Here is a 25,527-nt window from a genome sequence, read left to right as displayed (position 1 = left end):
CAACCATATAACGGATTCGAACTCAGACACCAAAGCGCCGAGCCACCCTGAGGTGGCCGCCCAGATCTGTGCCAAATGCACAGATCTGGTTGCCTATAAATAGGCAGGGTCATTCATCATTTTGGAGGACTTTTTGGGAAGAACTTTTGGAGAGCCGAAACTCTGCCGAATTGAGACCTCATCTTCGAGTTCTTGAAGGCTTGAAGACTTGGACGTTCGGATCTGATTCTCGGCGAGCACCCGCATCACAAAAAAGGCAGGAGTTCGAGGGGATCAAGATCTCAGATCTACGTTGTTACACTCCGGATCAAAGCTTGGTCTTTGATCCCGAGATTCGAGCGATTGTTTCCTTGGTGAAATAATCCCTCCGGCTATTGTTTCCTTGGTGAAATAATACCCGTTATACTGCGTAGATCTGTCCGGATCTAGATCGCGCGGTGGTCCACGGCAAACAACCCCGGCGCAGGCAAACAACCCACGCAAGCGAGTGACCGAATAACAGGAGCTCGCGATTTGTTCGAAGAAGGATAAAAAGTTGTAATTTTTTAATTTTCTTTATTTTCGATTTTCCGGCGAATAGTAATTTGAATAAAATTTTGAAAACTTAGTGTCTTGTTGGGGAGGATTGCAATTTGAGAAATTTTGAGGACCTATCATCCTATTGATAAGTTGATTGTCAGATGTGTATTGTTAACATGATAAATTGGGAGTGATGCAAGCTGCATTCATACTCCATGGGGGTGATGATCGTCAAAAGTGTAATGTTAACTCGACGATGTGAAAGATTCGTTACTCTTAATCTAATGGATTCCATGTAACCAACCCCCAGTCTTGATTAAGAATTAGCAAGGGAATAAAAAGAGGTAGACAAGGCACATCGTCTAGTGGGACACTATCCATGAAGTCGGAATAGAGGCACATCACCTAGTAGGCCACTATCTGATGAGTTTGACTATCAGAGTTAACTGTTAACGTGATAGTTTTAGTGGACCCGCCATCCTACTGAAGAGGATTGGTGGGTAAATTTGGAGAAAATAGACTATCAGAGGTGATCATTAACGTGATAGTTTTGATAGGCCCGCCATCGTACTTGGAGAGGATTGGTGGGGGAGTATTTAGGGGAAATGGACTACTAGAGGTGATCATTAACGTGATAATTTTGGTAGATTTTATGGTTGACAGAGATATTCTATTAAACATAACAACTCAGAAAATTTATTACTCATAACCCAATGGACCACAAATAAACCAACCCCCAGTCTTGAACAAGTGCAAGGGGAAAAAGGGTAGACATGGCATATCTCTTAATGGGCCGCTATTCGTCAAGTAATTCAGTGACATTGGAGTATAACGACTATAGTTGGCATAGAGGCATGGTACACGGCATGCCGCTATCTGAAGAATTTGGCTATCAGAGGTAAGTGTTAACGTGATAGCTTTGTGGACCCGCCATCCTATTGAAGAGGATTGACTTCCATGGTCGCAGTATCCGCCAAAATGTTCAGAAGTCGTACGGATAATAGCTTATAAAATAATCGGTTTCAAAATTTCTGACACCCGACCAGATTAGAAGAAATGGTCAAAATTCATGTATTACAGCTCATGAAATTTTTGGTTTTTAATTTGGCAAAGATTTCTTGCGCCAGGTCAAAGCAGACCGAAACTGACAAAATGTGATAGAAACCATGGGTTATAGCTCACGAAATTGAGAAATATTCACTCCACCTTATTGTCTATATTGGGTCGAAAAGGGACGTAACTGGACAAATTTCGTGGGGTATAGCTCACGAAATCATGAAATTTGACTTCGCCCAGTCATTTTCCGTCAGACGAAACCATCAAAGTTAGGAAAAAATCGTTCCCTACAGCTCACGAACTCGTGAGTTTGAACAATGGGTTATTATAACCCATGAAATTGCTCCCGTGTAGAAACGAACCTAAACGGTCATAAAACCATGTGTTATAACCCATGAAATCGTGATATTTGAGCTCCGCATAATTATTTGTCGCCGGGCCCAAACGCACGAGTAGGGTCTATAATCACGTGTTATCGCTCATGAAATCATCGGTTTTGAATTCGGCAAAGATATTTTGACACGGGTTGTCGAACAGACCAAAATGGTCAGAAATCGTACAGACAATAGCTTATAAAATCATCGGTTTTGACATTTTTGAAACCTGATAGGAAAAGAAGAAAATGGTCAAAATTCATGGGTTACAACACAAAAAATGTTGGGTCTATTTATCTACACTGGCCGAAAAAGGGGCGTAAATGGACAAATTTCGTGGGTTATAGCACACGAAACCATTGAAGTTGGGAAAAAATAGTTTCATATAGCTCGTGAACTCGTGAGTTTGAACAATGGGTTATTATAACCCATGAAATCGCTCCCGGGTAGAAACAACAATGGGTTATTATAACCCATGAAATCGCTCCCGGGTAGAAACGAACCTAAACGGTCGGAAAACCATGTGTTATAACCCATGAAATCACGATATTTGAGCTCCGCATAATTATTTGTCGCCGGGCCTAAATGCACGAGTAGGGTCTATAATCACGTGTTATAGCTCATGAAATCATCGGTTTTGAATTCAGCAAAGATATTTTGACGCGGGGTGTCGAACAGACCAAAATGGTCAGAAATCGTACGGACAATAGCTTATAAAATCATCGGTTTGGACATTTCCGAAACCTGATAGGAAAAGAAGAAAATGGACAATATTCATGGGTTACGAAACAGAAATTGTTAGTTTTGAATTTGGCAAAACTTTCTGGCATCGGGTCGAAACGGAACGAAACTGACAAAATGTGTCAGAAATCATGGGTATAGCTCACAAAATCACAAAATATGCACTGCACCTATTTATCTGCACGAGCCGAAAAAGGTGCGTAAATGGACAAATTTCTTGGGTTATAGCTAACGAAATCGTGAAATTTGACTTTGCCGAGCCATTTGCCATTGAAAGAAACCGTAGAAGTTGGGGACAAATCGTTGCCTATAGCTCACAAATTCGTGAAATTCGAGCAATGGGTTATAACCCATGAAATCGCACCCGGGTCAAAACGGACCGAAACGGTCTAAAAACCATGGGTTATAACCCGTGAAATCACGATATTTGAACTCCGCCTAATTATTTTCTGCCTAGCCCAAACACACGAGAAGGGTCAATAATCATGTGTTATAGCTCATGAACTCGTTGGTTTTGAATTCGACAAAGATATTTTAACACGGGGCATCGAACAGACCAAAAAGGTCAGAAATCATACGGACTATAGCTCAAGAAATCGTCTCTTTTGACATTTACGACACCCGCCGAATAAGAATAAAATGGTCAAAATTCATGGGTTACTACTCATGAAATCGTTGGTTTTGAATTCGACAAAAATTTCTAGCGCCGGGGTGAAATGGACCGAAACTAACAAAATGTGTCAGAAGTCATGGGTTATTGCTCAAGAAATTGCGAAATATGCACTCCGCCTAATTGTCTGCACCAGGTCGAAAAGGGGCCTAAATGGAAATTTTTTATGGGTTATAGCTCATGAAATCGTGAAATTTTACTCTGCCGAGTCATTTGCCGTCAATCGAAACCGTCGAAGTTGGGGAAAAATCGTTGCCTATAGCTCACGAACTCGTGAAATTTGAACAATGGGTTATAACATTAGAAATCTCACCCGGGTTGAAACGCACCGAAACAGTCGAAAATCCATGGGTTATAACCCATGAAATCGTTGTATTTGAACGCCGCCAAATTATTTGCTGTCGGGCCCAAACACATGAGAAGGGTCAATAATCACGTGTTATAGCTCATGAATCATCGGTTTTGAATTCGGTAAAGATATTTTCACATGGGGTGTCAAACAGAACAAAATGTTTAGAAGTCGTACGGAAAATAGCTTATAAAATAATCGGTTTCAACATTTTCGACACCCGGCCAGAACAAATGAAATGGTCAAAATTCATGGGTTACAGCTCATGAAATTGTCGGTTTTTAATTTGGCGAAGACTTCTTGTGCCAGGTCGAAGCAGACCTAAACTGACAAAATGTGACAGAAATCATGGGTTATAGCTCACGAAATTGAGAAATATTAACTCCAACTTATTGTCTACACCGGGTTGAAAAGGGACGTAAATGGGCAAATTTCGTGGGTTATAGCTCACGAAATCGTGAAATTTGACTCCGCCGAGTCATTTGCCGTTAGACGAAACCATCGAAGTTGGGAGAAAATTGTTTCCTATAGCTTGTGAACTCGTGAGTTTGAACAATGGGTTATTATAACCTATGAAATCGCTCCCGGGTAGAAACGAACCTAAACGGTCGGAAAACCATGCGTTTTAACACATGAAATCGCGATATTTGAGCCACGCATAATTATTTTTCGCCGGGCCCAAACGCACGAGTAGGGTCTATAATCACGTGTTATAGCTCATGAAATCATCGGTTTTGAATTCGGCAAAGATATTTTGACACGGGGTGTCGAACAGACCAAAATGGTCAGAAATCGTACGGACAATAGCTTATAAAATCATTGGTTTTGACATTTCCAAAACCTGATGGGAAAAGAAGAAAATGGTCAATATTCATGGGTTACAAAATAGAAATTGTTAGTTTTGAATTCGGCAAAACTTTCTGGCGTCGGGTCGAAACGGAACGAAAAAACTGACAAAATGTGTGAGAAATCTTAGGTTATAGCACACGAAATCACGAAATATGCACTCCGCCTATTTATCTGCACGGGCTGAAAAAGGTGCGTAAATGGACAAATTTCATGGGTTATAGCTCACGAAATCATGAAATTTGACTATGTCGTGCCATTTTCCGTCGAAAGAAACCGTAGAAGTTGGGGACAAATCGTTGCCTATAGCTCACGAATTTGTGAAATTCGAGCAATGGGTTATAATCCATGAAATCGCGCCCGGTTCAAAACGGACCGAAACGGTCGTAAAACCATGGGTTATAACCCGTGAAATCACGATATTTGACCTCCGTCTAATTATTTACCGCCTACCCCAAACGTACGAGAAGGGTCAATAATCATGTGTTATAGCTCATGAAATCGTCGGTTTTGAATTCGACAAAGATATTATGACACGGGGCATTGAACAGACCAAAATGGTCAGAAATCGTACGAACTATAGCTCATGAAATCGTCTGTTTTGACATTTATGACACCCGCTGAATAAGAATAAAATGGTCAAAATTCATGGGTTACAGCTCATGAAATCGTGAAATTTCACTCAGGCAAGTCTTTTGCCGTCGGACGAAACCTTCGAAGTTGGGGACAAATCATTGCCTATAGCTCACGAACTCGTGAAATTCGAACAATGGGTTATAACATAAGAAATCTCACCCGTGTTGAAACGGACCAAAACGGTCGAAAAACCATGGGTTATAACCCATGAAATTGCTGTATTTGAACTCCGCCAAATTATTTGCTGTCAGGCCCAAACGCACGAGAAGGGTCAATAATCACGTGTTATAGCTCATGAAATCATCGGTTTTGAATTCGGTAAAGATATTTTGACACGGGGCGTCAAACAGAACAAAATGTTTAGAAGTCGTACGGATAATAGCTTATAAAATAATCGGTTTCAACATTTTCGACACCCGACCAGAACAAATGAAATGGTCAAAATTCATGGGTTACAGCTCATGAAATTGTCGGTTTTTAATTTGGCAAAGATTTCTTGTGCTAGGTCGAAGCAGACCTAAACTGACAAAATGTGACAGAAATCATGGGTTATAGCTCATGAAATTGAGAAATATTAACTCTAACTTATTGTCTACACCGGGTTGAAAAGGGACGTAAATGGGCAAATTTCGTGGGTTATAGCTCACGAAATCGTGAAATTTGACTCCGCCGAGTCATTTGCCGTTAGACGAAACCATCGAAGTTGGGAGAAAATTGTTTCCTATAGCTCGTGAACTCGTGAGTTTGAACAATGGGTTATTATAACCTATGAAATCGCTCCCGGGTAGAAACGAACCTAAACGGTCGGAAAACCATGCGTTTTAACACATGAAATCGCGATATTTGAGCCCCGCAAAATTATTTTTCGCCGGGCCCAAACGCACGAGTAGGGTCTATAATCACGTGTTATAGCTCATGAAATCATCGGTTTTGAATTCGGCAAAGATATTTTGACGTGGGGTGTCGAACAGATTAATATGGTCAGAAATCGTACGGACAATAGCTTATAAAATCATCGGTTTTGACATTTCCAAAACCTGATAGGAAAAGAAGAAAATGGTCAATATTCATGGGTTACAAAACAGAAATTGTTAGTTTTGAATTCGGCAAAACTTTCTGGCGTCGGGTCGAAACGGAACGAAAAAACTGACAAAATGTGTGAGAAATCATAGGTTATAGCTCACGAAATCGCGAAATATGCACTCCGCCTATTTATCTGCACGGGCTGAAAAAGGTGCGTAAATGGACAAATTTCATGGGTTATAGCTCACGAAATCATGAAATTTGACTATGTCGTGCCATTTTCCGTCGAAAGAAACCGTAGAAGTTTGGGACAAATCGTTGCCTATAGCTCACGAATTTGTGAAATTCGAGCAATGGGTTATAATCCATGAAATCGCGCCCGGTTCAAAACGGACCGAAACGGTCGTAAAACCATGGGTTATAACCCGTGAAATCACGATATTTGAACTCCGTCTAATTATTTACCGCCTACCCCAAACGTACGAGAAGGGTCAATAATCATGTGTTATAGCTCATGAAATCGTCGGTTTTGAATTCGACAAAGATATTATGACACGGGGCATCGAACAGACCAAAATGGTCAGAAATCGTACGAACTATAGCTCATGAAATCGTCTGTTTTGACATTTATGACACCCGCTGAATAAGAATAAAATGGTCAAAATTCATGGGTTACAGCTCATGAAATCGTGAAATTTCACTCAGCCAAGTCATTTGCCGTCGGACGAAACCTTCGAAGTTGGGGACAAATCATTGCCTATAGCTCACGAACTCGTGAAATTCGAACAATGGGTTATAACATAAGAAATCTCACCCGGGTTGAAACGGACCAAAACGGTCGAAAAACCATGGGTTATAACCCATGAAATTGCTGTATTTGAACTCCGCCAAATTATTTGCTGTCAGGCCCAAACGCACGAGAAGGGTCAATAATCACGTGTTATAGCTCATGAAATCATCGGTTTTGAATTCGGTAAAGATATTTTGACACGGGGCGTCAAACAGAACAAAATGTTTAGAAGTCGTACGGATAATAGCTTAGAAAATAATCGGTTTCAACATTTCCGACAACCGGCCAGAACAGATGAAATGGTCAAAATTCATGGGTTATAGCTCATGAAATTGTCAGTTTTTAATTTGGCAAAGATTTCTTGCGCCAGGTCGAAGCAGACCGAAACTGACAAAATGTGACAGAAATCATGGGTTATAGCTCATGAAATTGAGAAATATTCATTCCACCTAATTGTCTACACCGGGTCAAAAAGGGGCGTAACTGGTCAAATTTCGTGGGTATCTCACGAAATCGGGAAATTTGACTCCGTCGAGTCATTTGCTGTCAGACGAAACCATCGAAGTAGGGAAAAAATTGTTTCCTACAGCTCACGAACTCATGAATTTGAACAATGGGTGATTATAACCCATGAAATCGCTTCCGGGTAGAAACGAACTGAAACAATCAGAAAACCATGTGTTATAACCCATGAAATCGTGATAGTTGAGCCCCGCATAATTATTTGTTGTTGGTCCCAAACTCACGAGTAGGGTCTATAATCACGTGTTAAAGGTCATGAAATCATCGGTTTTGAATTCGCCAAATATATTAGGCACGGGGTGTCGAACATACCAAAATGGTTAGAAATCGTACGATCAATAGCTTATAAAATCATCGGTTTTGACATTTCCGAAACCTGATAGGAAAAGAAGAAAATGGTCAAAATTCATGGGTTACAACACAGAAATTGTTGGTTTTGAATTCGGCAAAGCTTTCTGGCATCGGATCGAAACGGAACAAAACTGACAAAATGTGTCAGAAATCATGGGTTATAGCTCATGAAATCGCGAAATATGCACTCCGCCTATTTAGCTGCACCAACCAAAAAAGGTGCGTAAATGGACAAATTTCGTGGTTTATAGCTCACGAAATTGTGAAGTTTGACACTGCCGCGCCATTTGCCGTCGGAAGAAACCATTGAAGTTGGGGACAAATCGTTGCCTATAGCTCACGAATTCATGAAATTCGAGCAATGGGTTATAACCCATGAAATCGTGACCGGGTTAAAACGGATCGAAACGGTCGTAAAACCATGGGTTATAAACCGTGAAATCACGATATTTGAACTCCGCCTAACTATTTGCCGCCTAGCACAAACGCACAAGAAGGGTCAATAATCATGTGTTATAGCTCATAAAATCATTGGTTCTGAATTCGGCAAAGATATTTTGACACGGAGCATCGAACAGACCAAAACGGTCAGAAATCATACGGACTATAGCTCATGAAATTTCTAGCGCCGGGGTGAAACGGACCGAAACTAACAAAATGTGTCAGAAGTTATGGGTTATATAGCTCATGAAATCGGGAAATATGCACTCCGCCTAATTGTATGCATCGCTAAATTATTTGCTGTAGTGCCCCAACACACGAGAATGGTTAATAATCATGTGTTATAGCTCATGAAATCAACGGATAATACCTTATTTGCCGCTTAGCCCAAATGCACGAGAAGGGACAATAATCATGTGTTATAGCTCATGAAATCATCGCTTTTGAATTCGACAAAGATATTTTTACATGGGGCAGCGAACAGACCAAAATGGTCAGAAATCATACGTACTACAGCTCATGAAAATCGTCTGTTTTGACATTTTCGAAACCTGATAGGAAAAGAATAAAATGGTCAAATTTCCTGTGTTACAACACATAAATTGTTAGTTTTGAATTCATCAAAGCTTTCTGGTGACGGGTCTAAACGGAACAAAACTGACAAAATGTGTTAGAAATTATGGGTTATAGCTCACGAAATCGCAAAATATGCACTCCACCTATTTATCTGCCCCGATTGATAAAGGGGCGTAAATGGACAAATTTCGTGAGTTATAGCTCACGAAATCGTGAAATTTGACTCTTCCGAGCCATTTGCCATCGGAAGAAACCGTAGAAGTTGGGGACAAATCGTTGCCTATAGCTCACGAATTCTTGAAATTCGAGCAATGGTTATAACCCATGAAATGGCGCCTGGGTGAAAACGGAGCGAAACAGTCGTAAAACCATGGGTTATAAACCGTGAAATCACGATATTTGAACTCCGCCTAATTATTTGCCGCCTAGCACAAACGCACGGGAACAGTTAATAATCATGTGTTATAGCTCATAAAATCGTCGGTTTTGAATTTGGCGAAGATATTTTGACACGGGGAATCGAACAGACCAAAACTATCAGAAATCATACGTACTATAGCTCATGAAATTTCTAGCGCCGGGGTGAAACGGACCGAAACTAACAAAATGTGTCAGAAGTTATGGGTTATATAGCTCACGAAATCACGAAATATACACTACGCCTAATTGTCTGCACCAGGCCGAAAATGGGCCTAATTGGAAAATTTTCGTGGGTTATAGCTCAGGAAATCATGAAATTTCACTCTGCCGAGTCATTTGCCATCGTATGAATTCGTCGAAGTTGGGGACAAATCGTTGCCTTCACTCTGCCGAGTCATTTGCCATCGTATGAATTCGTCGAAGTTGGGGACAAATCGTTGCCTATAGCTCATGAACTCGTGAAATTCGAACAATGGGTTATAACATAAGAAATCTCACCCGGGTTGAAACAGATCGAAACGGTCGAAAAACCATGGGTTATATAACCCATGAAATCGCTGTATTTGAACTCCACCAAATTATTTGTTGTCGGGCCCAAACGCACGAGAAGGGTCAATAATCATGTGTTATAGCTCCTGAAATCACCGGTTTTGAATTCGATAAAGATATTTTAACACAGGGCGTCAAACAGACCAAAATGTTCAGAAGTCGTACGGATAATAGCTTATAAAATAATCGGTTTCAACATTTCTGACACCCGACCAAAACAGAAGAAATGGTCAAAATTCATGGGTTACAGCTCATGAAATTTTCGGTTTTTAATTTGGCAAAGATTTCTTGCGCCAGGTCGAAGCAGACCGAAACTGACAAAAGACCGAAATTGACAAAATGTGACAGAAATCATGGGTTATAGCTCACGAAATTGAGAAATATTCACTCCACCTTATTGTCTACACCGGGTCGAAAAGGGACGTAATTGGACAAATTTTGTGGGTTATAGCTCACGAAATCGTGAAATTTGACTTCGCCGAGTCATTTGCCGTCAGACGAAACCATCGAAGTTGTAAAAAATCGTTTCCTACAGCTCGCGAACTCGTGAGTTTGAACAATGGGTTATTATAACCCATGAAATCTCTCCCGTGTAGAAACGAACCTAAACGGTCAGAAAACCATGTGTTATAACCCATGAAATCGCGATATTTGAGCTCCGCATAATTATTTGTCGTCGGGCCCAAACGCACGAGTAGGGTCTATAATCACATGTTATAGCTCATGAAATCATCGATTTTGAATTCAGCAAAGATATTTTGACACGTGGTGTCGAACAAACCAATATGGTCAGAAATCGTACGGACAATAGCTTATAAAATCATCAGTTTTGCAATTTACGAAACCTGATAGGAAAAGAATAAAATGGTCAAAATTCATGGGTCACAACACAGAAATTGTTGGTTTTGAATTCGACAAAGCTTTCTAGGGTCGGGTCGAAACGGAAAGAAGCTGACAAAATGTGTCAGAAATCATTAGTTATAGCTCACAAAATCGTGAAATGCACTCCGCCTATTTATCCACACCGGCCGAAAAAGGGGCGTAAATGGACAAATTTCATGGGTTATAGCTCATAAAATCGTTAAATTTGACTATGCCGAGCCATTTGCCGTTGGAAGAAACCGTAGAAGTTGGGGACAAATCGTTGCCTATAGCTCACGAATTCGTGAAATTCGAGCAATGGGTTATAACCCGTGAAATCGCGCCCGGGTCAAAACAGACCGAAACGGTCATAAAACCATGGTTTATAACCCGTGAAATCACGATATTTGAACTCCGCCTAATTATTTACCGCCTAGCCCAAACGTACAATAAGTTTCAATAATCATGTGTTATAGCTCATTAAATCGTCGGTTTTGAATTCGGCAAAGATATTTTACACACGGACATCGAACAGACCAAAATGGTCAGAAATCATACGGACTACAGCTCATGAAATCGTCTGTTTTGACATTTACGACACCTACCGAATAAGAATAAAATGGTCAAAATTCAAGGGTTACAGCTCATGAAATTGTTGGTTTTGAATTCGATAAAAATTTCTAGCGCCGGGGTGAAACGGACCGAAACTAACAAAATGTGTCAGAAGTCATGGGTTATAGCTTACGAAATCGCGAAATATACACTCCGCCTAATTGTCTGCACCAGGCCGAAAATGGGCCTAAATGGAAAATTTTTGTGGGTTATAGCTTAGGAAATCGTGAAATTTCACTCTGCCGAGTCATTTGCCGTCGTATGAATTCGTCGAAGTTGGGGACAAATCGTTGCCTATAGCTCACGAACTCGTGAAATTCGAACAATGGGTTATAATATAAGAAATCTCACCCGGGTTGAAATAGATCGAAACGGTTGAAAAACCATGGGTTATATAACCCATGAAATCACTCTGTTTGAACTCCGCCAAATTATTTGTTGTTGGGCCCAAACGCACGAGAAGGGTCAATAATCATGTGTTATAGCTCCTGAAATCACCGGTTTTAAATTCGGTAAAGATATTTTGACACAGGGCGTCAAACAGACCAAAATGTTTAGAAGTCGTACGGATAATAACTTATAAAATAATCGGTTTCAACATTTCTGACACCTGACCAGAACAGAAGAAATGGTCAAAATTCATGGGTTACAGCTCATGAAGTTTTTGGTTTTTAATTTGGCAAAGATTTCTTGCGCCAGGTTGAAGTAGACCGAAACTGACAAAATGTGATAAAAATCATGGATTATAGCTCATGAAATTGAGAAATATTCACTCCACCTTATTGTCTACACTGGCTCGAAAAGGGACGTAATTGGACAAATTTCGTGGGTTATAGCTCATGAAATCGTGAAATTTGACTTCGCCGAGTCATTTGCCGTCAGACGAAACCATCGAAGTTGGGAAAAAATTATTTCCTACAGCTCGCGAACTCGTGAGTTTGAACAATGGGTTATTATAACCCATGAAATCGCTCCCGTGTAGAAACGAACCTAAACGGTCAGAAAACCATGCGTTATAACCCATGAAATCGCGATATTTGAGCTCCGCATAGTTATTTGTCGCCGGGCCCAAACGCACGAGTAGGGTCTATAATCACGTGTTATCGCTCATGAAATCATCGGTTTTGAATTCGGCAAAGATATTTTGACACGGGGTGTCGAACAGACCAAAATGGTCAGAAATCATACAGATAATAGCTTATAAAATCATCGGTTTTGACATTTTTGAAACCTGATAGGAAAAGAAGAAAATGGTCAAAATTCATGGGTTACAACACAAAAATTATTGGGTCTACTTATCTACACCGGCTGAAAAAAGGGCGTAAATGGACAAATTTCATGGGTTATAGCACACAAAATCGTGAAATTTGACTCTGCTGAGCCGTTTGCCGTCGGAAGAAACTGTAGATGTTGTGGACAAATCGTTGCATATAGCTCACGAATTCGTGAAATTCGAGCAATGGGTTATAACCCATGAAATAGCGTCCGGGTCGAAACGGACCGAAACGGTCGTAAAACCATGGATTATAACCCGTGAAATCACGATATTTGAACACAGCCTAATTATTTGCCGCCTAGCTAAAATGCACGATAAGGGTCAATAATCACGTGTTATAGCTCATGAAATCGTCGGTTTTGAATTCGGCAAAGATATTTTGACACGGGGCATCGAACAGACCAAAATGGTCAGAAATCATACGGACTACAGCTCATGAAATTGTCTGTTTTCACATTTACGACACCCGCCGAATAAGAATAAAATAGTCAAAATTCATGGGTTACAGCTCATGAAATCGTTGGTTTTGAACTTGACAAAAATTTCTAGCGGCGGGGTGCAACAGACCGAAACTAACAAAATGTGTCAGAAGTCATGGGTTATAGCTTACGAAATCGCGAAATATGCAGTTCGCCTAATTGTCTGCACTAGGCTGAATAAGGGCTTAAAAGGAAAATTTTCGTGGGTTATAGTTCAGGAAATCGTGAAATTTCACTTTGCCGAGTCATTTACTGTCGGAAAAAACCGTCGAAGTTGGGGACAAATCGTTGCCTATGGCTCACGAACTCGTGAAATACGAACCATGGGTTATAACATAAGAAATCTCACCCGGGTAGAAATAGACCGAAACGGTCGAAAACCCATGGGTTATAACCTATGAAATCGCTGTATTTCAACTTCGCCAAATTATTTGATGTCGGGCCCAAACGCACGAGAAGGGTCAATAATCATGTGTTATAGCTCATGAAATCATCGGTTTTGAATTCGGTAAAGATACTATGACACTGGCCGTCAAACAGACCAAAATGTTATGAAGTTGTACAGATAATAGCTTATAAAATAATTGGTTTCAACATTTCCGACACACGGCCGGAACAGAAGAAATGGTCAAAATTCAAGGGTTACAGCTCATGAAATTGTCGGTTTTGAATTTGGCAATGATTTCTTACGCCAGGTTGAAGCAGACCGAAACTGACAAAATGTGACAGAAATCATGGGTTATAGCTCACGAAATTAATAAATATTCACTACATCTAATTGTCTACACCAGGTCGAAAAGGGGCGTAAATGAACAAATTTCATGGGTTATAGCTCACGAAATCGTGAATTTTGACTCTGCCGAGCCATTTGCCGTAGGAAGAAACCATAGAAGTTGGGGACAAATCGTTGCCTATAGCCCACGAATTCGTGAAATTCGAGCAATGGGTTATAACCCATGAAATCACGCCCGGGTCAAAACGGACCGAATCGGTCGTAAAACCATAGGTTATAACCCGTGAAATCACGATATTTGAACTCCGCCTAATTATATGCCGCCTATCCCAAAAGTACGTGAAGGGTCAATAATCACGTGTTATAGCTCATGAAATCGTCAGTTTTAAATTCGACAAAGATATTTTGACATAGGGCATTGAACTAACCAAAATGGTCAGAAATCGTACGGACTACAGCTCAAGAAATCGTCCATTTTGACATTTTCGACGCCGAGTCATTTGCCGTCGGATGAAATCGTCGAAGTTGGGGACAAATCGTTGCCTATAGCTCATGAACTCGTTAAATTCGAACAATGGGTTATAACATAAGAAATCTCACCCGGGTTGAAACAGACCGAAACGGTCGAAAACAATGGGTTATAACCAATGAAATCGTTCTATTTGAACTCCGCCAATTTATTTGTTGTCAGGCCCAAATGCACGAGAAGGGTCAATAATCACGTGTTATAACTCCTAAAATCATCGATTTTGAATTCGGTAAAGATATTTTGACACAAGGGCGTCAAAAAGACCAAAATGTTCAGAAGTCGTACGGATAATAGCTTATAAAATAATCGGTTTCAACATTTCTGACACCCGACCAGAATAGAAGAAATGGTCAAAATTCACGGGTTACAGCTCATGAAAATTGTCAGTTTTTAATTTGGCAAAAATTTCTTGCGCTAGGTTGAAACGGACCGAAACTTACAAAATGTGACAGAAATCATGTGTTATAGCTCATGAAATTGAGAAATATTCACTCCACTTTATTGTCTACACCGGGTCGAAAAGGGACGTAATTGGACAAATTTCGTGAGTTATAGCTCACGAAATCGTAAAATTTGACTCCGCTGAGTCATTTGTCGTCAGACAAAACCATCGAAGTTCGGAAAAAATTTCCTACATCTCGCAAACTCGTGAGTTTGAACAATTGGTTATTATAACCCATAGAATCTCTCTCGTGTAGAAACAAATCTAAACGGTCGGAAAACCATGCGTTATAACCCATGAAATCGCGATATTTGAGCTCCGGATAATTATTTGTCGCCGGGCCCAAACGCACGAGCAGGGTCTATAATCACGTGTTATAGCTCATGAAATCATCGGTCTTGAATTCGGCAAAAGATATTTTGGCACAGGGTGTCGAACAGACCAAAATGGTCAGAAATCGTACGGACAATAGCTTATAAAATCATTAGTTTTGACATTTCAGAAACTAGATAGGAAAAGAAGAAAATGGTCAAAATTCATTGGTTACAACACAGAAATTGTTGGTTTTGAATTCGGCAAAGCTTTCTTGCGTCAAGTCGAAACGGAAAGAAACTGACAAAATGTGTCAGAAATCATTGGTTATAGCTCACGAAATCGCTAAATATGCACTCCGCCTATTTATCCGCACCGGCCGAAAAAGGGGCGTAAATGGACAAATTTCGTGGGTTATAGCTCATAAAATCGTTAAATTTGACTATGCCGAGCCATTTGCCGTCGGAAGAAACCATATAAGTTGGGGACAAATCGTTTCCTATAGCTCACGAATTCGTTAAATTCGAGCAATGGGTTATAACCCATGAAATCGCGCCTGGGTCAAAACAGACCGAAACGGTCGTAAAACCATGGGTTATAACCCGTGAAATCACGATATTTGAACACCGCCTAATTATTTGCCGCCTAGCCCAAATGCACGAGAAGGGTCAACAATCATGTGTTATATAGCTTAAGAAATCGTCGGTTTTGAATTCGGCAAAGATATTTTGACACGGGGCATCGAACAGACCAAAATGGTCAGAAATCATACGGACTACAGCTCATGAAATCGTCTGTTTTGACATTTACGATACCCGCCGAATAAGAATAAAATGGTCAAAATTCATGGGTTACAGCTCATGAAATCGTTGGTTTTGAACTCAACAAAAATTTCTAGCGGTGGGGTGTAACGAACCGAAACTAACAAAATGTGTCAGAAGTCATGGGTTATAGCTCACGAAATCGCGAAATATGCACTCCGCCTAATTGTCTGCACCAGGCCTAAAATAGGCGTAAATGGAAAATTTTTGTGGGTTATAGCTCAGGAAATCGTGAAATTTCACATTGCCGAGTCATTTGTCGTCGGATGAAATCGTCTGTGGGTTATAGCTCAGGAAATCGTGAAATTTCACATTGCCGAGTCATTTGTCGTCGGATGAAATCGTCAAAGTTGGGGACAAATTGTTGCTTATAGCTCACCAATTCGTGAAATTCGAGCAATGAGTTATAACCCATGAAATCGCGCCCAGGTCAAAACGGACCGAAACGGTTGTAAAACCATGGGTTATAAACCGGGAAATCACGATATTTGAACTCCGCCTAATTATTTGCCGCCTAGCACAAACGCACGAGAAGGGTCAATAATCATGTGTTATAGCTCATGAAATCGTTGGTTTTGAATTCGACAAAGATATTTTGACACAGGGCATCGAACAGACCAAAATGGTCAGAAATCATACAGACTATAGCTCAAGAAATCGTCTCTTTTGACATTTACGACACCCGCCGAATAAGAATAAAATGGTCAAAATTCATGGGTTATCGCTGTATTTGAACTGAGCCAAATTATTTGTTGTCGGGCCCAAACGCACGAGAAGGGTTGATAATCACGTGTTATAGCTCCTAAAATCATCGGTTTTGAATTCGGTAAAGATATTTTGACACAAGGGCGTCAAACAGACCAAAATGTTCAGAAGTCGTACTGATAATAGATTATAAAATAATCGGTTTCAACATTTATGACACCCGACCAGAATAGAAGAAATGGTCAAAATTCATGGGTTACAGCTCATGAAATTGTCGGTTTTTAATTTAACAAAGATTATTTTGTGCCAGGTCAAAGCGGACCGAAACTGACAAAATGTGACAGAAATCACGGGTTATAGCTAATGAAATTGAGAAATATTCACTCCACTTTATTGTCTACACCTGGTCGAAAAGGGACGTAATTGGACAAATTTCGTGAGTTATAGCTCACGAAATCGTGAAATTTAATTCTGCCGAGTCATTTGCCGTCAGATAAAACCATCGAAGTTCGAAAAAAATTGTTTCCTACATCTCGCGAACTCGTGAGCTTAAACAATGGGTTATTATAACCCATAGAATCTCTCCCGTGTAGAAACTGACCTAAACGGTTAGAAAACCATGCGTTATAACCTATGAAATCGCGATATTTGAGCTCCATATAATTATTTGTCGCCGGGCCCAAATGCACGAGTAGGGTCTATAATCACGTGTTATAGGTCATGAAATCATCGGTTTTGAATTCGACAAAAGATATTTTGATACGGGGTGTCGAACAGACCAAAATGGTCAGAAATCGTACGGACAATAGCTTATAAAATCATCGGTTTTGACATTTCCGAAACCAGATAGGAAAAGAAGAAAATGGTCAAAATTCATTGGTTACAACACAGAAATTGTTTGTTTTGAATTCGGCAAAGCTTTCTGGCGTCGAGTCGAAACGGAAAGAAACTGACAAAATGTGTCAGAAATCATTTGTTATAGCTCACAAAATCGCGAAATATGCATTCCGCCTATTTAACCGCACCGGCCGAAAAAGGGGCGTAAATGGACAAATTTCGTGGGTTATAGCTCATAAAATCATTAAATTTGACTATGCCGAGCCATTTTCCGTCAGAAGAAACCGTATAAGTTGGGGACAAATCGTTGCCTATAGCTCACGAATTCGTGAAATTCGAGCAATGGTTTATAACCCATGAAATCGCGCACGGGTCAAAACGGACCGAAAGGGTCGTAAAACCATGGTTTATAACCCGTGAATTCACGATATTTGAACTCCGCCTAATTATTTACCACCTAGCCCAAATGCACGATAAGGGTCAATAATCATGTGTTATAGCTCATGACATCGTCGGTTTTGAATTCAACAAAGATATTTTGACACGGGGCATCGAACAGACCAAAATGGTCAGAAATCATACAGACTACAGCTCATGAAATCGTCTGTTTTGACATTTACGACACCCACCAAATAAGAATAAAATGGTCAAAATCCATGCGTTACAGCTCATGAAATTGTTGGTTTTGAATTCGACAAAAATTTCTAGCGGCAGGGTGAAACGGACCGAAACTAACAAAATGTGTCAGAAGTCATGGGTTATAGCTCACGAAATCGCGAAATATGCAATTCGCCTAATTGTCTGCACCTGGCCTAAAATGGGCCTAAATGGAAAATTTTCGTGGGTTATAGCTCAGGAAATCGTGAAATTTCACTCTGCCGAGTCATTTGCCGTCGGATGAAATCATTGAAGTTGGGGACAAATCGTTGCCTATAGCTCACGAACTCGTGAAATTCGAACAATGGGTTATAACATAAGAAATCTCACCCGGGTTGAAACAGACCGAAACGGTCGAAAAACCATGGGTTATAACCCATGAAATCGCTGTATTTGAACTCAGCCAAATTATTTGTTGTCGTGCCCAAACGCACGAGAAGGGTCAATAATCACGTGTTATAGCTCCTAAAATCATCGGTTTTGAATTCGGTAAAGATATTTTGACACAAGGGCGTCAAACAGACCAAAATGTTCAGAAATCGTACGGATAATAGATTATAAAATAATCGGTATTAACATTTCTGACACCCGACCAGAACATAATAAATGGTCAAAATTAATGGGTTATAGCTCATGAAATTGTCGGTTTTTAATTTGGCAAAGATTTCTTGCGCAAGGTCAAAGCATACCGAAACTAACAAAATGTGACAGAAATCATGGGTTATAGCTCACGAAATTGAGAAATATTCACTCCAATTTATTGTCTACGCCGGGTCGAAAAGGGATGTAATTGGACAAATTTCGTGGGTTGTAGCTCACGAAATCGTGAAATTTGACTCCGCCGAGTCATTTGCTGTTAGGCGAAACCATCGAAGTTGGGAAAAAAAATCGTTTCCTACAGCTCCTGAACTCTTAAGTTTGAAGAATGGGTTATTATAACCCATGAAATCGCTCCCGTGTAGAAACGAACCTAAACGGTCAGAAAACCATGCGTTACAACCCATGAAATCGCGATATTTGAGCTCCGTATAATTATTTGTCGCCGGGCCCAAACGCACGAGTTGGGTCTATAATCACGTGTTATAGCTCATGAAATCATCGGTTTTGAATTCGGCAAAGATATTTTGACACAGGGTGTCGAACAAACCAAAATGGTCAGAAATCGTACGGACAATAGCTTATAAAATCATCGGTTTTGACATTTTCGAAACCTGATAGGAAAAGAAGAAAATGGTCAAAATTCATGGGTCACAACACAGAAATTGTTGGTTTTGAATTCGGCAAAGCTTTCTGGCGTCGGGTCGAAACGGAATGAAACTAAAAAAATGTGTTAGAAATCATGAGTTATAGCTTACGAAATTGCGAAATATGCACTCCACCTATTAATCTGCACCGGCCGAAAAAGGGGCGTAAATGGACAAATTTCGTGGGTTATAACACACGAAATCGTGAAATTTGACTCTACCGAGTCATTTGCTGTCAAAAGAAACCATAGAAGTTGGGGACAAATTGTTGCCTATAGCTAAAGAATTCGTAAAATTCGAGCAATGGGTTATAACCCATGAAATCGCGCCCCGGTCTAAACGGACTGAAACGGTCGTAAAACCAAGGGTTATAACCCGTGAAATCACGATATTTGAACACCGCCTAATTATTTTTCGACTTGCCCAAATGCACGAGAATGGTCAAAAATCATGTGTTATAGCTCATGAAATCGTCAGTTTTGAATTCGGTAATGATATTTTGACATGGGGCATCGAACAGACCAAAATTGTCAGTAATCATAGTCTATTTTGAAATTTACGACAGCCGCCGAATAAGAATAAAATGGTCAAAATTCACGGGTTACAGCTCATGAAATCGTTGGTTTTGAATTCGACAAAAATTTCTAGCGCCGGGGTGCAATGGACCGAAACTAACAAAATGTGTCAGAAGTCATGAGTTATAGCTCACGAAATCGTGAAATATGCACTGCGCCTAATAGTCTGCACCAAGCCGAATAAGGGATTAAAAGGAAAATTTACGTGGGTTATAGTTCAGGAAATCATGAAATTTCACTTTGCCGAGTCATTTATCGTCGGACGAAATCGTCGAAGTTAGGGACAAATCGTTGCCTATAGCTCACGAACTCGTGAATCGTCGGACGAAATCGTCGAAGTTAGGGACAAATCGTTGCCTATAGCTCACGAACTCGTGAAATTCGATCAATGTGTTATAACATAAGAAATCTCACCCGGGATGAAACGGGCCTAAACGGTCGAAAAACCATGGGTTATAACCCATGAAATTGCTTATTTCAACTCCGCCAAATTATTTGTTGTCGGGCCCAAACGCACAAGAAGGGTCAATAATCACGCGTTATAGCTCATGAAATCATCGGTTTTGAATTCAGTATAGATATTTTTTGACACAGGGTGTCAAACTAACCAAAATGTTCAGAAGTCGTACGGATAATAGCTTATAAAATAATCGGTTTCAACATTTCCGACACCCAGTCGGAACAGAGGAAATGGTCAAAATTCAAGGGTTACAGCTCATGAAATTGTCGGTTTTGAATTTGGCAAAGATTTCTTGCGCCAGGTTGAAGCAGACCGAAACTGACAAAATGTGATAGAAATCATGGGTTATAGCTCACGAAATTGAGAAATATTCACTCATCCTAATTGTCTACATCGGGTCGAAAAGGGGCGTAAATGGACAAATTTCGTGGGTTATAGCTCCCAAAATCATGAAATTTGATTCCACCGAGTCATTTGCTGTCAGACTAAACCATCGAAGTTGGGAAAAAAAATCGTTTCCAACAGCTCGCGAACTCGTGAATTTGAAATCATCGGTCGGGAAATCATGCGTTATAACCCATGAAATCCCGATATATGAGCTCCGCCTAATTATTTTCCGCCGGGCCCAAAGACACGAGTACGGTCTATAATCACAAGTTATAGCTCATGAAATCATCGGTTTTGAATTCGGTAAAGATATTTTGACACGGGGTGCCGAACAGACCAAAATGGTCAGAAATCTTACGGACAATAGCTTATAAAATCATCGGTTTTGACATTTTCAAAACCTGATAGGAAAAGAAGAAAATGGTCAAAATTTATGGGTTACAAAACAGAAATTGTTGGTTTTGTATTCGGCAAAGCTTTCTGGCGTCGGGTCGAAACGGAACGAAACTGACAAAATATGTCAGAAATCATTGGTTATAGCTCACGAAATCGTAAAAATATGCACTCCGCCTATGGATGTCCATCCGGGCAGGCCCGGCCCGGGAAACCGGTCCGGGCCTGGGCAGAGCGGGCAGGACATCGGGCCGGCACGGTTTTTTCCCATTTTTTCATTTTTTTTAAATTTTTTAAAAAATCCATAAATCATAAAATATACATAAAAATTACAAAAAATGACATAAATTTTTTTAATAACTTGAAATGACATAAATTACAAGTACAAAAAATTATAAAAATAAAAGATGATAAAAAGAACTTCTTTATTAATAATCAGTAAATCCTTTACAAGTATAAATTTATTTTGAAATTCGTCGCATCACAATAGATGAGTAAATCTCAACTAGGTTGGCACCTACTCACCCATATCACTATCATTTGTAATTTTTTTCGAAATAATTTATTTCAAATTTAAAGCTAAGAAATAAAAATTACAATTTGATGAATATTATCTAATATTTATATCTATCAGCTAGTCCCAACTCTTTAAATTTATCTTCAATTATAATAATCCGATCGATGCCTTGTGTTAGCTTCTCGTACCTCCACTAATCTTGTAAGCACATCACCGCTTGTACAGTATACGAATCTAAGCATGTCCTGTGGTCGTCGATCAAACGTCCTGCTGTGCTGAAGGCAGATTCCGAAGCTACCGTCAAAACCTGCACTGATAGTGAGTCACAAACCAAGGTGGAAAGTATAGGATATGAAACTGATCCATATACTTTCAACCATTACAAAATATATAAAATATTTCCTTGACATTTAACTAATAAAGGTGCCGAAGCTGTAGACTGTTGTGCAGCTACACCATGTCTAGCTGCATTCTCATCATATAATATTTAAAAATAATTTCTAATATATAAATGATGAGAAGTAGCAGTAAGGGTGGAACCATCATCTAAGTCTATAATCTATCCACCATATAATGACTGTAATAAACATCGAAGGCCAATATCCTTCAAACATGAATAAATAAAAACCCCCAAACCAAAAATATGAGGAATAGGCCTAAAATACTTACTAAATTTACTCTTCATTTGAAAAATTATATTTCTAAAAATATCATCCATACGATATTTGGTAAAATATTTTGAATATTTAAAATTTGTAAAGCAACTAAAGTAATAGTTGGATGATAACAACCAGATAATAACATAGTAGCATCATAAAAAACTTGTAACATCTTATTTAATTTACATATAATTGTCCATTCATCTTCAGTTATTCCATAAGTGCTACCAGAGCTAGAACTAAAAGCAAAAAAATTTATAAAATCATTTACAATTTTTTTATATTCTATTGCTACAATTAACATTGCATAGGTGGAATTCCACCTATGGTCAACATCTTTTGGAATTAGTCTAGGCTTATAATTTTTTCTTTTACAACATTGTTTCCATCTTTTAATTCTCATTTTAGAAACATTATGCATATTAGCAACTATTCTAACCTTTTCTATCATGGGTTTAATTTCAAAAAATGCACTTTGAACAATTAAATTTAAAATATGACAGATACATCTAACATGAAAAAGCTAACCATGACATGGCAATGACAAAGTTATTTTCAGAAAATCAACAGCTACATTATTATTACGTTGGTGCCGCTCTTATGATGAGCTTGGAAAACCTGGTCGCACAACGCATATTTTGCCTTCTGGGAGATGATCCTACCATATTCATCATTGGTAACGTCTATCTTCTCAAAAAAATTCCACACATCGGATCTCGGCCTTTTAGGAGCTCTTGGTGCGTAGATTCGTCGCCATCAGATTCTGGATTAACACCGTTAGGAGGAGGAGTTGTTATAGGAGGACTCATCTGTGGATCGGTAGGAGATAGATTTTGCTCTTCATAATGTGGATCGGTAGGAGATAGATTTTGCTCTTCATAATCAGATCCAGAAGCCATTTGATGGAAGTATTAGAAAATATAAGAGATTATAAGATAGTATAAGAGAGTATAAGAGAGTATTAGAGAGAAGTAGATGAGTTTTGTTGTGAGGAAATAAAGTGAAACCGCTCCTCTATTTATAGAGGCAGCCCCCTAGGCAAATGACCAAAAAACCCTCATATTCTAGCCGTTTTTGACCGTTTTAACGGACAAAATGAAAAAAATGGCCAAATTGTCACAACAAAATGTGACAGAAATCATGGGTTATATCTCACGAAATTGAGAAATATTCATTCCTCCTAATTGTCTACACCGGGTCAAAAAGGGGCGTAAATGGTTAAATTTCATGGGTTATAGCTCACAGAATCGGGAAATTTGACTCCTCCGAGTCATTTTCCGTCAGACGAAACCATCGAAGTAGAGAAAAAATCGTTTCCTACAGCTCGCGAACTCGTGAATTTGAACAATGGGTTATTATAACCCATGAAATCGCTCCCGGGTAGAATCGAACCTAAACGATCGGAAACCCATGCGTTATAACCCATGAAATCGCGATATTTGAGCTCCGCATAATTATTTGCCGTCGGGCCCAAACTCACGAGTAGGGTCTATAATTACCTCTTATAGCTCATGAAATCATCGGTTTTGAATTCGGCAAAGATATTTTGACATGGGGTGTCTAACAGACCAAAATGGTCAGAAATCGTACGGATAATAGCTTTTAAAATCATCACTTTTGACAATTCCGAAACCTAATAGGAAAAGAAGAAAATGGTCAAAATTCATGGGTTACATTATAGAAATTGTTGGTTTTGAATTCGGCAAAGCTTTCTGGCATCGGGTTGAAACGGAACGAAACTGACAAAATGCGTTAGAAATCATGGGTTATAGCTCTCGAAATCAAGAAATATGCACTCCGCCTATTTATTTGAATCGGCCAAAAAAGGGGTGTAATTGGACAAATTTTGTGGGTTATAGCTCACGAAATCGTGAAATTTTACTCTGCCGAGCCATTTGCCGTCGAAAGAAACCGTAGAATGTGGGGACAAATCATTGCCTATAGCTCACGAATTCGTGAAATTCGAGCAATGGGTTATAACCCATGAAATCATGCCCGAGTGAAAACGGATCGAAACGGTCGCAAACCCATGGGTTATAACCCGTGAAATCATGATATTTAAACTCCGCCTAATTATTTGCCGCCTAGCCCAAATGAACGAGAAGGGTCAATAATCATGTGTTATAGCTCATTAAATCATAGGTTTTGAATTTGGCAAAGTTATTTTGACACGGGGCATCGAACAGACCAAAATGGTCAGAAATCATACGGACTATAGCTCATGAAATCGTCTGTTTTGACATATACGACACCCACCGAATAAGAATAAAATTTTCTAAATTCATGGGTTACAGCTCATGAAATTGTTGGTTTTTAATTCGACAAAAATTTCTAGTGCCGGAGTGAAACGAGTCAAAACTAACAAAATGTGTCAGAAGTCATAGGTTATAGCTTACGAAATCGCGAAATATGCACTCTACCTAATTGTCTGCACCAGGCCGAAAAGGGGTCTAAATGGAAAATTTTCATGAGTTATAGCTCCGGAAATCATGAAAGTTGACTCCGCCGAGTCATTTGCCGTCGGACGAAACCGTCAAAGTTAGGGCAAATCATTGCCTATAGCTCACAAACTCGTGAAATTCGAACAATGGGTTTGTTTGATGGAAAATTTGTGAAATGAAAATGAAAGAACTGTGTTTGATTTTATTCTCTCTAACTGCTTAGAAAAAGAATGTTTACAACTCTCTCAATCTCAATTACAATTTGGATTTCCTGATTATAAAAAAGAAGAGAATTTATCTGAATTCTCCCCTTTGTTTAAGTCTGGGTTCTTCACGATAGCAATGGAGTGCCTCCCTCGAATGCTCGCATCGAGTTTGCTCTCCGTTGACGATCCGCACGTCTCAATTCACTGGAACGTGGTCTTCTCCTCACGATTTGACGTTGTGGAGAACTTGCGTTGCAAGTTTTAAAGAACTCTTGATGAGTTGATAACTCTGAATGAGTTTGAAACTCTATGAAAGAGTTGACTTAACCGAAATCGGTTTGTAAGCCAAGGATGAAGAAAGCTTCTGTTGCCGATCTTCAAAGCTCCAACAATTCCCCAAAAAGCCAGCCATACTTCAAAGCTCCAACAATTCCCCAAAAAGCCAGCCATAGATCTCTTCTTTGCTGCAAAGCCGAAGGATCAAAGAGGATCGATCCGATAGTCCAAACTTAATTGAG

This window comes from Asparagus officinalis, chromosome 3 (assembly GCF_001876935.1).
Source record: "Asparagus officinalis chromosome 3, Aspof.V1, whole genome shotgun sequence".
NCBI lineage: Eukaryota > Viridiplantae > Streptophyta > Magnoliopsida > Asparagales > Asparagaceae > Asparagus > Asparagus officinalis.
Note: the sequence above shows the minus strand (reverse complement) of the source record.